We start from the raw sequence: 15565 nt of genomic DNA, 5'->3' as shown, positions 1-15565 counted from the left end.
GGAGGGTATTTGTGAGGTGGCACAGGCACGATTCGAGAAGCTGATGTCATACAGAAGAATAAGGGCACCAGTGCTACCATTTTTTTTCAGAGGTTTGCATCTTACTTGATGTAACTTTTAGCTCCCAAAATTTGCAGAACAGAGCCTTTCTCTGCTGTGCTGAGGGCTTTGCTGCAGTCTGATGTAGGGACTTTAGTGCCTCTCTGACTACCCCATATCAGTGATTTTAGTAACTCCACTTAGTTGCTAAGGCTCCTCTTGTACCCAGTACTCTTTCATGTGCTTTTTTAAAACTCAGACCAACAGAATGTGACCAGCAACTAAGTGTAATGAAAGTATTCATTAAAATTTTTTTGATCATTAACTTAAATTGTTAATGAGAATGTTGTTGCTAAACAGTCAAGCTGATGATGAAGCAAAGCTTTTGCATGAATGTCCAGAAGAGCAATAGCAATGGTGGAAATTGCCATTGTCCTTGACATGAACTGCAGTGCATTCCCACTCACATGGGAGATTTCAGTTCTGTCAGCAGAAGAGGAAGAGCTGCAGAGATCTGCCCCATAGGTGTGTCACCAAGGGGTAAGTAAGGTCACACTTGTGATGCCTTGGTGTGACATGGGCACCTTTCCATTGACTCTAGAATTATGTGTGAAAATAAGAGGGTTTGAAATGGCCCACGAAGGTGACGGTTCCAAAAGAAACCTTTTTTTTTTTTTTTTTTTGAAGGAATGAAATGTATTTCAACTGAACCCCCAACTTGCTGAATTTTCTTTTTCTTTTCACCTTTGAAAAACCCTTTGCCTCTTACTCTTCTATGCATCCTTCAGCAAGATACCCCCAGCCAATGCATTTTTCTGTAGCAAGGCCTTTATTTTACTGATCAGTGGCATCAGAACTGCAGCATTTGAAGTTTTATGGCATTCTCTGATTTAGTGGGGTTTTTAATAATATATTGTGCTTGACACCCATCTCTGTGATTGAAATGTCACTTGGAGTCAACGTGAGTTCTTCTTGGGAGAGCAGGAGCAAGAAAGGTCAAACTTGGAAAAAAAAAGAAAGATGGAAAGAAAGAAAAAGCTGGTGATGCCCAGCTGCTTGGGAAAAGCTGGAAGTGCCTATGAGTAGTTGTTGGGAATATCCACACCCTTCCATCATCTTTCCTGATGCATTGCCATCTTTTGTAGCTCAAAGCCAGTAGCAATTTTTACCTTACTGTTCCAAACATTTTGATGTATAGAGAGTACAGTTTCTTTTTTTTGCATGCTTATAATAAGAGATGGCTATTGTTTGAAAAACCTCCTTCTCAATATAAAAGGAAAAAAAGTCAAAAGGTAGTAAAAAGTGCTTATCTTTTTACTATTAGATAGTGTGGCTACAACAACATCACACATCCCAGCTGTGAAGGAAAGCCAGTGGAAGTAGTGGGAGCTCAACCCCAGCCTTCTGGATCCACTTGGCTCTTGCAAGGTGTTTGGGTTCATTCCTTGAAAAATACAGTTTGATTGTAATAATGAAGTTTCCTTTTTGAATATATTTGGGCAACAGCCACTGAAGCTGCTGTGCCCATAGCTGACAAAACAAACTGGCTGGAGTAAAAGTTGGTGTTGTTACTTGTGCACTGTCTGTTCCTGCACATTTAATTAACACTCAATTCCTCACTGCTTTGGTTCTTAGCATTGTTATTGCTGTGTCAGGTGCTGGAAAGGGCAGCAGAGGCAAATAGAGATTTAATTTTAGAAGTGGACATTGTCTTGAGGTACTGGAAGAATCCATATAAATCAAGCTGTTTGTGTTTTCTGGTCATTGGTAGCTGCCAACACTTTTTTCTGCATTCCTAAGTAATAGTGTCCTTTAAAAGCCCCATGTGGAAATCTTGGAGCACAAGAGAGTAGTTTGACTGTCTTGTCTATGCCAGTTGCCAAAAAATCACTGGGTTCTTTCATTTGTTTGCCAGGGGTTTGGACTGCAGGTGTGAAACACAAAAATAGCATAAAATAGTTTTGTTATTTATTTGATTAGGGGAAAATGATCCTTTGATTCCCAAAAGCAGCATTTTGGGAGAAAATGCTCAGTTTATTGATTTAATACCAAGCATGCTTTAGCCCCTGGCTTCACCTCTGCCTGAAAGCAGCTCTGACTGAGGAGGGAGATGTGGTGTATCCCTCTGCATCATTCAGTTTGAGGCTTGAAATAGTCATGAAGGATGTCAGTTCATACCAACCATCTCAGCTCCTGGAGGGGAACTTGTCTCTCTCTGTACATAAATAAGTGCAGATTTTACAAGAGAGATTAAAGAAAGAGATGTTTTATTCTATTAGCAAATAAAATAACAAGAATAAATTTAGGAAGAAATTCTTTACTGTGAGAGTGGTGAGGCACTGGAACCGAGAAGCTGTGGCTGCCCCATCCCTGGAAGTGTTCAAGGTCAGGCTGGACAGGCCCCTGAGCAATGTGGTCTAGTGGCAGGGGTGTGAAATGAGATGATCTTTAAGGTCTCTTCCAACTCAAACCATTCTATTACTCAGTAATAGATGATGGAGAATACAGAGGTCCTGGGTTTCTGTAGAACCAGTAAAATTTGCACTATAAGCAAAGTTCTGTGGAGTGCTTTTGATGGGAAGGTTTAAACCAAAAAAGAAGGGGAAATTGCCTCCCGTGCCCTCAGCTAGGGTGAGAATAAGATGGCAAACCCTGTCTCCCTCCTCACAAAATATATGGGCAGGATGTCCCTGAAAATGTTGTGTGGAAAGAAGGGTTGGATTGTTTTCCCCACTGAAGGTGTGGTGCCGTGGCCACGAGACCTTGGTTGAACCTCACAGCACACAAAACCTCGGGGGGCTTCCAGAGCCTCAGACCGCTTGAACATTGCAGTCAGGATGTCTACCTAAACATCCTAAAAACGGCTGATCTGCTGCTATACCCTTCTCTTGGTGCTTGTTAGCCTCACAACCCAGCTGCCTTGGAGAGCTGTCCAGAGAAAAATGTTTGCAGCATGGGCAATCATGTTGGCAGTCAGTAATCAATCAGCTCCCTTGTGTAAACACAGAGCCAGCCATTGATTGCTTGCAGCTCTGCCAATGATTGCTGCACCAACGGGCCCCAGGGCTTTCAATGGACTAAAAATTCATAGTTGCTATTTGGAGCCGGTCACCTTTCATCCGACTCAGAAAGTTAAAAGTAAATTAGTTTCTTGGTACTAGGATGCTTATAAAATCAACCTGCTTTAGAGCAATCCCTAAGCTCTCTCTGGTGAATAACTTGCTGAGTGGGAAGGAGAGCTTCTGATGCTGTTTTCATGTTCCTCTGCAACGGCTCTGCTGCTGCCTTCTGCATCTGTGCCAAATCTGGCCCAAAGTGCTACAAAGTGGGGAGAGAGCAGATTTATACCTGTGTGATTGGTGTCAGGTTTGACTGGGGAAGGAGATGCTAATGGCACCATGAAACCACAGTCTGTGCTCTTGGGTAGTTTGTACCAGGTTTATCCATAGCATGGTTATGCTGGAAGCACTTTGGAAAGTTCGAGGGAAAAGATCAGGGGGAAAGAACACCTCTGGAAGTTTTTGTTGAAGGTCTGAAAATGGAATATTCCCAATTTCCTTCTTGCACGGCCGTCCTGTGGAATGGTGACATACTGAGCTGCAAGAGAAGGGAATATGCTCAGTTCCTCTCAGTGAGAAGAATGGAGCTTTCAAGGTGACAAAATACATTAATTTTGTTCTATTTGTCAATTTGTTGGCAGTTTTTCAAACAGTTCTAATGTAGCTCTGCCTGCTCTATGTGGCAATAGCAATATGGAGATAAAGCAGCTTTATAGGGCGGCATGTACCTTCCTGAACAATAAGATTACTTGCTTTTAAAATAGTTTCCAGTACATAAAATGACACAACTGGATTGGAGACAAACATGGAATGGATCTCTCCACTTCTATTAAGTTTCATTCTCCATCAAGTGCCTGCTCAAAGCAGACATATCTTCACTGCACAGTAGTCTGGAAAATGTATCTAATCTCTTCCTCCTCTAAATGTAAAGTATTCCCCTCTGTAACTCAGGTGCTGTCCTGCAGGATGGTTACTCACCCTGAGAAATCCCACCTCCAGAGGGCTCATACTGGAAAACCCCAGTGGGGCTGGAGCACTTCAAGATACCTCTGTGCATTACCAGAGCCCTAAAGACCCCTCTCCCTGACATTCCTTTCTCTCCCCTCCCCACAAATTCCTGGTTCCTTTTCCCCCTCATGGCTGTTTTGACTTGTGTCCTCTTTGTAGCTAGCATCATTTTTCAGAGTGACCCTTAAATTCACTTTTGCAGTGTGAATGTGTTGCCTGTTGGTCACAGCTAAGCTGATGTATCCTTTGCCAAGTTAAATCAAAATACTCCTCAGTGTTGCTTCAATTACCAAGGTGTGTTAGCACTGACGTCTCAATGACTAAGCACAGTCAGAGTTTAACTGATTCAATTGAAATGTCTTAAAGCAAAGGAATTACGCAGGGTAAAGCCAAACCCTGTGACTTTGACCAATGCTTTATTGGTTTTGAATGTAAAATTAACTTTTTAGAGAACTGGCCAGCATCCAGATATTTTAACATCATTAGATCCTTTAATATTTTTGAAACATTTCATTAGTGAAACAAATGTGCAAAGAGTATCACAACTCCTCTATCAAACGGGACTTCAATTCTACAAGCTCAGGGAGCAGTTCTGCCCTTCTTATCACGGCTGGATAACAAATAATTCCTCTAAGATTACAATGCTACTCAGCCAGACAAAAGGAGCAAAAAACAGATCCAGAAGCAAAGTGAAAATAATAGCCTCTTCTGCACCTTGAAGTAAGCCAGAGATTTAGGAAACAGTTGTTGTTATGCTTTATGTCTCTGGATTTTCAATGCAAAAGTTTTCACTGTGTTAATGCTGTGGTTTAAATGTAAGTCATCCTCAGAACAGACTGCAATTATACACAGGAATGGCATAAGAGGATGCATTGGAGAAAAATACAATTAAATACCAAATATGTGAAAATGCACTTGAGGTAATAAGAAAAATGCTGAAGTGAGGACTTAGGGATGGGGACACAAGGACCATTGGTGTCCTCCTCTGGCACTGCCAATCCTAAGGGATTTTTCAGCTTTGTGCTGTGTTAGATGAGTTTGGTACCTCAGCTCTGTGGACTCCAAGGTGGTGGGTGTGCATATGTGGGACATGTCTGGCTTTGGTTTCTTTGTTGGGTTGAAACACGTCTCAAACTGGGCTGTTTCAGATAAGATCTCATGGCTGAAGCAGATCTCAGGGCTTTCTGCACCTGAGAGTCAATCTGCATTTTCCTGGTGGTTCAGCATTTCTAGCAAGAGCTGCTTCCTCTCCCTGTGGAACTTGTGTCCCTTTTTTTAAAAAAGCACGTTTCTGTTGGGTGTTAACTTGCAAGAGTTTGCTGTCCTGTTGTGTAGCTGTGACAAGGCAGTGCAGTTTTCACATGAGATAAAGCAGTGAATATCAGCAGTCCATGTGTGTGATGGAGGAGACATAGAGACTGATCATACTCACTGTCTCTAAAAACTACTAACACCGTGTCTCAGGTAGTGAGGGAATAGTTACATCACTGTGCCAGAAAGGAGAAAACCCAGTGCAGATATTACAGTTTTATTTCACAGCACACTCTCCCCAGGGTTTGTACATTCACCTTCTAAAGGGGCTTTGCTCCTTGGCTGCTTCTCCCCAGGGCATGGGAGGAGTGTAATGCCTCATCAAGAAATTATCCATAGGGCAAGAGTGAGGATGGCTTCTTTTGGGACCAGCACACCTCTGCTGCAGCTGTGGAACAAAAGAGCAGCTATAATTTTGCCTGTGAATCTCCCTGGATTTGGGTGAACAGGAGACACCCAATGTTGCAAGTGAGCTCTCACCACCTGAACCAGCTTGCCCTATGACAGCACCAAAAAGCAAGGTGGGCACTGCTCCCAACAGTCAATTTATCCCTTACTGATGGAGGGTATTGTTGGTGAGGGCCAAAAACCTGACAATTCTAATCATTCTTTAATTGTAATTCGAGCTGTATTCTCAAAAGGTTAGTCTGGTAGTTTATGGCTGGCTATTTTATCTTTTAATTAAATGCCCATCAAACCTCTTTGATCTGAGGAACAAGAGCTCATAAAATGCAGAGTCACTGCTCTTCCCAGGTAAATCTCAGTTATCCAGATTGTCTCATCCTGCAGCGTGGAGGTAATTTGAATTGAGCTGTGGGTTGCTGTTGGGCTCCTGTCAGTGCTGGACTTGTTGATTTGCATTCTGAGAGGATCTTCCAGAAGATAATGGGATTTGTGAGGAAAGTTGATTTTACCTTGTTATGCAGTGAGGGAATAACATCATCCTTTGAGCGAGAGGCAACGCAGGATGGTAATTACTCAGATAACAGGGAACCAGGGAGGCACAACTGCTTAGCTGACCAGCTCCAGATTGTTCCCTGTTGTAGAAATGCTATCACAGAGTTTCCTTAAGCAATTCCCTGAGGCAAGGAAATGAGAGAAAATAAACCTCCAGTCCTTGGCTGCAAAAATGATGACACAATTGCAGGAAATCATGAAAAGCTGAGACTTCATGAGATAAAATTTATATAGCTCTGGTTTTCTTTTGAATGCATGCTACGAAGATTTTGGACTCCTAGATCTGAATTTAAAGCTCCTTCTGACATGCTAAGAAGCAGGAATTTTATTTTTTCTTGAAGTTAAGTGTTTTTCTCGTGATCACCTGAACTGAAAAGTGCAACCCCAAATAACTCACGGCTCATAACAAAATGTTTGTGGGAACCTGTCACCAGAGGTGTCCCAAATATTTTCAGTGCCACCCTCGCTGCTTTGGCTGCTGTGTCTCACTGCAGCAGCCCCTGCTTTGAGGGCCCTGGGCCTCATGTAAATGCACCTTGTGAGGTCTTTGCTTTGAGCTTCCCTCTGCTCACATGCCTGTGCCTGCTCTGTGCATCTCAGTGGGATGTCCCTGGGAAGCCCATGAACCCTGGGGGAGTCCCTGGGGACTAGGCAAAGAGCCAGAAAGGAAGAGTGGTGTGACAAGAGGATGTGGAGTAGGAAGAAAGCAGTAAGAAAGGGCAAGCCACTGTGGCAGCAGCTCTCTGGCCACAGAGAGCAGGCACAGACTTTCCCAGGCATTTTCCTGGGGAAGGCTGTGAGAAGATCAGAGGAAAGAATGAGAAACAATTCTTATCTCCACTTGTTGCACCTGCTGTTGTGCACATGTGGAATGTGTCGTGGAGATTTGTTTACCAAAGCGTGATTTCTTAATTGGACACTGGATGGTGTTTGGGTGGATTGACCAGGTCAAAGCTGTATCGGTCTGGCTGGAAGGGTTACTGAGTTTCTTAATAAGGATAGTATAATATAGGATGTGCTGGTGAGCACTGTCATGGTTGACACCTCCTGCAGTATTATACCCTTTTTAGTTTTGCACTGTTTGTATCATTTCTTTACCATGAAACCTGATGTGTTGGTTTAAAGAATCAAGTGGAGTATCTTCAGCACAAAATAAATTAACAATGAAGTTTGTTCATTCATCCTTCAGTGGTTTGAACTCCTTCCCTGCAGGTCTCCTGCTTTCATTTGTGTGCAGTGGCTCCTGGATCTCCCTCATCCTCTCAGGTAAAACCACAGTTTTCTTGTCCTCAAGAGCTCCCTGGGTTTTTGCTCTAGGTCAATAGGGCAGGACAGCAGCTGCAGTCACATGAGGAGCAGACTGGTGTTATCCACATAAGCACTTGGAAAACATACAGTATATCACAGTAAGTATTCCTAATATGATAGTTAAACCACTTCACTACACCACTTAATCTTGCTGTTAAATCATTCATACAGGACTCCATCACCAGAGGCTTTCAGAGGTCAGCTCTTTCCTGCTATCTTGAAAGCCAGAGTTTGAGTTCACTAATGTCTTACAAGGAGACAAGATGCTAAAACATAATTTTTTGTGTATTTCAGATGTACTTCAAACTTGACTCCCTCCAAATATAATATTCCTTATTTCTCTATTAACAAGAACTTTATGCCCTTTTTTGCATGAAAATAAATAACAGTGTAACTCTCATATGAGATCTTAACTGGCTTCTACCTTACAAAATATTCTTATATATTTTGTAGAAACAAGCAATTTTTTTATTAGACATAAAAAAAACCCTCACTGTTTTTTGTTTCTGTTTGTAGACTTTGATTAGATACTTCTAGCAGATATAAACATTTGGATTTAGTCCCCACTATGAGCAAAGACTTACGAATACTTCTTTCAGTGTGAAGTGGGAATAAAATCAAAGTTCTCCTAAAGTTTTAAAATTTGTAGCTAATCTGGAAAAAAACCATAATTTATGTTGTCCCTGACCTTTCTCATCTTTTCATTTCAGAGCAGTGAAATTGAGCCTTGAAGAGCGTTATGGTAGTGGGGTGCAGATATTCTTTGTGCTGCAGCTATTCATTGTGAACTCCAATAGTAAAAGCTGGTATTAAATGTTAGAGTGACTATCTATAATCACTTAAATTTGTCCCTTAAATATAAACTTTAAAGGTATTCTCTACCAAACTCCATGTACAGATTTTGACCTGTCAATTAGGCACCACGATGCAGCCACACAAAAAATGTGTAGCATAAACAAAATCAATTCTATTGATTTCTAAGGGTAAGTTCACTTGAGGGACGTCTCACAAAGCCCTAAAAAGCATGATTTCAGTGCTAAACATTTCTACAGTCAGGGCTCTTTTTTCATCAATGCACTGCTTGTTGTTACTCTCATTTGAGCTGAATCCTTTCAAGACCAATGGGTTTAACCACCACCCTACATATGGCAGCTCTAAGAGACAGTGAATACCTGCTCCTGCCCCGTGCCCCTCCCTATCCCTCCCCCCCACCACACACACACACACACACGAAAAACAAAACCAAAAAAAACCCCACAAATTAGTCTTATTTGGGCTTTTGAAAGCCCCAGGCTTGGATGGATGGGCTTTTCCAAAGTATTGTATGCACGAATTTGCAGAAGAGTGAAAGAGGCACTGAACCTGGAAATTATGTATGTGAAGGAGAGCTTAGAAACAGCTTTGGAATCATGAGGAAGGGGCCATTTTCAGTGGTTTGGTCTCCTTGTTTTGATCCACAAAATATGGACCTCATGCAGTGGCCACTGCAGTGGGACCACCAAACCCATCAACTTCCCCTAAAGGGCAGAACTTCCCAGGGTCTGAGTTGTGAGTAATTGCTCAGGTCAGCATTATCAGTGCCTTCTGTGTTGGTATCTGTTCATCACACTGCCTGTTCAATCACCAAGGCCTCTGCCACTCTGGAAAGATATTGAAACCCAAGGAAGACAGCAAATGTCATCGCTCATTTTCCCATGCAGGTGGGGAAGAGCAGAGCTGGCTGCTGAGGCACACAGGGGAAGGCTCTGTATCCATATGCACCTGCAAAGAGCATGCACTGGAGTCAAGGAGAGCTCAGGATGGGCTCTGGGAGAAAAGACCCACGCCCAACAGAATCCTTTGTGAATCACACCCCTCATGAACTGTTTCGAGTGTTTGGAGCTGTTAATCACATTTGGCATCATGGATAATGCCTTAAAAAATTTTCTTGCTGCCATGAGTTTTACAGCTCTAACTCACTGTACAGATTTTCTCAAATTATTCCTTTCATAAATGTCATGTCTACTAGCACAACTGAAGGAGTGGTAGAAACAAAGCCTCTTTGAGAACAGCTGCCTTTATCTGCAGGTGGCAGAAGAAGCTTTTTGATAACCTACTAAGGCCTTCCATGCCTGACTTTGAGGCACCCAAAGGAAGGTTTAATCCCCTTCGTCATCTCTGGAACAGCTGCTGCTGCAAAGGAGTTCTTCAGCTCAGTAATCTGTCCCCAGGAACAGGCACATCAATTCTTTACTGCATGATCAACACAGCCCTATCCAAGGGACAAGTTTCCCAGGATGGATGTCACCTTGCAGACTTAACTAGTTAAGGTTGGCTGGCTGCTTTAAGAGGTTGGCTTATCATTGTGCACAGGAACACCTTTATTTATTAAGAAAAACCTCTCAATTGCAGATATTAATGATTTATAAATGTACTGACCTTAGAGGAGAAGGGGTTTCTGTTTCTTTTTGGAATCACCTTGATAAATGTAATGTAATTCAAGAGGTCGCAAATCCCCAAACTCAAACCCTGCCTGAAAGGCCTGATTGGAAAGGGATGCTCACATCCTCAGTTTCTCAGAAGCCTGCTGAATTCTTCATGAGCTACCCTATGAAAATAACATAATAACATAGCACCATTTCTATTTAAAAGATGCATTTTGGAATGAAGCCTGGGAAAACCCCATGCTTCCCTAGTCAAATGCTTGTCCACTTTTTCACAGATCCTGTGCTCTGTGAAAACACCTGCAATTTTATTGTTGTTTATCTTAACACCTTCTTTTCCTAATTAGGGCTGCACTGTGCAGCTTTCAGTCTGTCACGTTGTGAGATACAACAGAGATGGTGCCTTGCACTGCACAGGCAGTGGCTGCAGACAGGCTGAGACAGGTGATGGAATTGCTTTAGAGGCTCTGCCTTCATTAGCAGGGAGGTTTTAATTGCAATTAGCTGACCTGGTACCTGCTGCAATTTGACCCATTCTAAGCAGAGCAGCCAGCATGGTGTCAGCTACCCCAGCTCTTCATTCATGACCACATCCCTAATGAAGACCAATGCTCTGGTAGAATTCTGTCATGGAATGCTCCACCCTTCTCTCCTGCTCTCTCTGCATGCTGTGATGGACAAAAACATGACAACAGATATTTGCTTACTGGCCTGGTTTTTCCGAGGCTCAGGGCTCTTGAGCTGAACTCGGTAATGTGAGGAGAAATGGGAAGGATGGGTCAAGTTTTGAACAGGATTCCACATCCAGTGAGGATGGGATTACTTCTCCTCCCCAGTTATTTCCAGTTCTGGAGCATGTTCAGTCAAATATGGCTAAAAATGAGGGGGTCCCTGTTGGCCTGGGGTGCAGTATTCCTCTGGTATTGCCCTAGCAGCCTGGCTAGTGAGCATGCAGCCCTACAAGCTGCCATGGCTATTTGTTCACTTTGTCCTTCATGACAGAAACTGACTCTTTAGTAATTCACATGAGGTGAGGGTTTTGCTTCAAAATCTCCTGCTTTAAGATGTCAATGATGCCTCTCTCTGACTTTAGAAAACAATTATGCTATTATGCTGGTTTCTCTCCTCCCCCCTGCAATTTTTTTGTTTCTGCATTTTATGTAGGTTTCTGGTCCTGAACTCAACAGTCTACAGGTTCACATTTGTAAAGATAATTAGACATCGAAAAAAATTGGTTGAAATTTGTGCCTTTCGAAAATACTGTGATACTTCTGTCTTTTCCTGCAAGCTTTTAATTACTGATATACATTTGGCCCTTAAATTGTATTTCTGAAACCAGATTGAGTTCAGATGTTTCTATTATCTAAAGCCTGTGCCCCACATTTTGGCAGATCAATCATTGCTATTCCTGCTTCGGAGCTGTGGAACAGGCTGTCAACTGATATTAATCAATCTTTGTCATTGCCCGATTCCAAAAGTCATTAGCATGCTCAGCTTCACATTATATTTTCCAGCAGAAAAATAACACATTGTCAACTGTTCTTTGTTCTGAGTTACTACACAAGTGACCTTATTGACTGCACATATGTAATAGAGGTCTGTATTTACTGAGAACCTTGAAGTCTTTGTGTTCATCTTTATCATACTTCCACTTTCTCTTTTTTTTTTTTTTTTAATGTAAGTTTTTTTTTTTTCCTTAACAGGCAAAACAGTTGTTCCCAAGAAAATGAAGATAGCTGAGGAGCTGGTATGAACGTTACAAGTAAATGAAGATATTAAGTAAGTACATCTGACTGTTGGAGATGACTAAGAAATGATGAATGACCCTTTAACACATTAAAAAAGGTCTGTCAACAAATAGCTATTTTTGTTGTCACATCGTAACACTTTAAATTCCTATAAATGTGTCCACTATGAAGTTGGCAAGTGTGAAAATCCTTCTTCTTGGCCATCAAGGCTTTACAGATGGATTACTCTTCCTAGTTATTCCTCACAATGCTTGGTAAAGGCTGAACAGAGGAATAGACTCCTTTTTTTTTTTTTTCCTCTTCTTCTTTTTTGTAGAACAATTCAATTTAGAAAAAAAATCTTTGTAGCGGCTTAGTTGTCTGGCTTAGTTGTTTCTTTTTACATGCCAAAGGAAAGAAGTGATGTGTTCTCTCTGGGCTGTTCCATGATCCACATTGGATCCTATGGTTCCCAAAGTGACGTGGTGGATGGACACCACCCTGCAGTGCAGTGAGAGGCTGATCCCCACAGCAGCTGCAGCCTCACCTCAGCTTCCCCAGTCCCTGCTTAACCAAAGGGGCCCAAAACCAAACTCTCTGTCAGCACATTTGGTAAGGAAAACCTTTCCAGGCACCCGAGCACAAAACAAATCCAGCTCTGACAGCAGGTCCGAGACCTGAGAAGGTAAAGCTGAAGGATATCTGTGAGGACTGGTGATAGGTGATTCATGTAGGGTTCTTCCCCAGCAAGTGAATATAAAAACTGTAATAGTATAGAAAGTTGGACTGCTGCACCAAGGGTCCATTTTAGGCCCTGGGCACCTGGCTGCAAATGATAGCTCTTTTCCACGGGAAGGAAAGCTGTCCACAGCCCTTCCCAACTGACCTAACCACGACCATAAACAGGACCCTAAACACTACCCCTGCCACTACATGTGCAGCTAGCAATAACCCTAACCCAAACACCGTGGGCGGTCCAGACTCAGGAAGATGGAGGAGCAGCAATGATGGAGCCCTGTGTGGATCACCTGAGCATTCCTTTTACAGCCCCCTGTCCCTGGACCTGTAGGTTCTATAACTCTCTCAGCCCTAACCCTAACACTCACGCTAACCCTTACCCTAGCCCATTTCCAGCCCAGCGCCTGCCTGCCAACCATGGTTCTTTTCCACAGGAAGAAAGATTTCCACCCTAGTGTCTTGGGAGCAGTGGACAGGTAGCATCCAGCAGTCCAAGGCCAGCCTCAGCCCTAGTTCCTGGTAGCTTTTGTCTGGGAAAAATCCTCTGACATTTGGAATTTTAGGAGGCAGAATCATTTTGCAGCCACAGGCAGCCTCAGGGCTCAGCAAGTCCCAACCCCTGCTCCAATGGCAAGCACACTATAAACCAATTTTTAAATGAAACAGTCTTTAATATAGAGACTTCCTTGCAAAGCAGAAAGAAGTTCCAGCCCAGGATGCTTATAAACCTATTTATCATTTCCAGAGTAAATCCACTCAAGGCAATAATAACAATTTTTGCCCTTTGTCCTGCCTTCTCAATGTTTCCCCACTGTTGGCCAAGAGTGCATTTGGGAAAAATTCAAGCACTTGATATAGGCAGTGAAGCACACATTAGTTTTGGGATAGATTTTTTTTCAACTTCCTTGAATAAAAACTCTTACCATGCTTAATAAGTAGGTATCCTCACTCCCTACCATTTCTAGAGTGCCTTAAGGTATAGCCTCAGGAAAGATGCATTACAGACTCCAGTCCTGACCAGATGAATATTGGAATATACTGAATAATACTGGATACTACTCTTGTGAAGAAATTCTTTACAGTTCTCACAAGCTGAAGTCAGAAGTAATGGGAAGCATTGCAGGCCATTGCTGTTGAAAAACTCTTTCTATCAGCTGAGGATCCACAAACCCCCACAATGCAGCTTGTGACACCAAGTCATCTTCACTGGAAAAAAAATACAATATTAGTCAGGGCTTAAACAGCCCTTCAATATGTCATCAGCTTTATTGGGACTAAATCTCATGCAGGCAGGTCACTCTGCTCTGTTCTCGTCCAATGCTGTGCTTTTCTTTAACTGGTTTATCTGAAGAATCAATCTTGCTGGTATAATAAGGGTTCTGGTAACTCTGGAAGAAATTCCTACTCCTGTCTGTCAGAAAAACAAGAATGCAGAAGTTCTAAATCAGTTCACACTAGGACGCCTTAAACTCTGCTCAGTAAAAGCTTCACAAAATAGTTTTTCAGTCTTTACTTGGAAGTTTTATTATTAATACTTAGTAGGAGATGCTGACTCTGAAATGTCAAGTTTCCTGGTCAAAAATGTTGTGTCATCTTTTCTTCTCTAGGTTTTATTTAGAAAAATGAATGCAGGATTTTCTGATATACCAGATCCTGCCTGAGTCTCTGACAATAGTAGATAATTGCCAGCAAACCACTTAGTGCATTTTAATAATGCCTGAAGAGCTTTGTGGCTGAAAATCCTAAGCCACATCCCTCTCTAACAGAAACATTTTCAATATTTAATTTGGGAGATGCCAGGGAAGACTGCTCTCCACTTCCTGCCAGCCAAAAAAAACTGCGAGCAGGTCTCACAAACTGGGGGCAAACAGCAAAATTGACCTGCCTGGATGGTGTGATCATCCACTGCCAGCTCTGCTGTCACAGCAAGAGGGGAGCAAAGAGCTGGATTTTAAATCCAATTTAGAAGGTTCTTTTTTCCCCCTACAGCTTTGTACTGCAGCAAATGATGTTCATCCTGTTTCAGCCAGCCTAAGCTTCAGTGATTACATATTTCATAGGCCATTGATTGAAGAGCTCTTACAGTCCTTTCCCCGTGTGAATGAATGTTTATCCTCCTACAAAGGACCCAGGGACAAAAGTCTCAACTTAAGGAAACATTTGTAGGTCCACATGAGCAGCCTTGCCCTGCATGGCAGGTGAGCACATTAGAGCTCATGTCCTGACAACCCAGTCAAGCCCATGCCTGAGTGTGCAGCTGGAAATGATGCAGGATCCCCATGCCTGTACCTTGGCACCTATTTTATTTTCTCTCTGGTTTTTTCCCTTCTGCTTATGTAAGTAATCCATTAAACAGCAATACCCAGGAATGAATCAGTGTTGTGTCAGAAAAGGTCCTTCTTCCATAGAATGAGGAAACATTACCAGGTTTTCTTTCTCCTCTGTGAGCATCACTCCTTCCTCTTCCAGTGAGTTTCTAATGTCTTTCTGCTCCAGTGCTGGCTACTGCACAGCATGCATGGATTTCTAAAAATAAGTTTTTTAAGTGGCCATTTCTGTCAGGTATAAGTTCTGTCCAAGGCAGGTCTGATAAATACTGAAATAAAATCATACCTGATCATGTCCCTTCTGCAGAAGACACAGGTGATATTTGCAGCCATTTGAAAGGAGCTGTAAAAGCTCAGGGAGAGATCCTGCATTGTAGATAGAGAGGCAATGCACAGTCCTGTGCTTTTACATTTCTGCAGCCTCTCTCCAAGGGTTGTCCCATGGACTCCAGCCCTGGTCCCAGAGACCAGGAGGAAGGACAGTGAGCGGTGTGGGGTACAACCATCCTTCAGGAGGGTAAAGCAGTGGATGACTTCAGGGATGGCACTTCATCTCAAAGGTGTGTCAGTACTACTGAGATCTTTATCCCCAGCAGAATACAACCAAAATACTGTGCTACCCATCAGGCCTCCAAATGTGTGTCTTGAGAACTCCCTCCCTGAAATCT

Source organism: Anomalospiza imberbis, chromosome 11 (genome assembly GCF_031753505.1).
Source record: "Anomalospiza imberbis isolate Cuckoo-Finch-1a 21T00152 chromosome 11, ASM3175350v1, whole genome shotgun sequence".
Lineage (NCBI taxonomy): Eukaryota > Metazoa > Chordata > Aves > Passeriformes > Viduidae > Anomalospiza > Anomalospiza imberbis.
Note: the sequence above shows the minus strand (reverse complement) of the source record.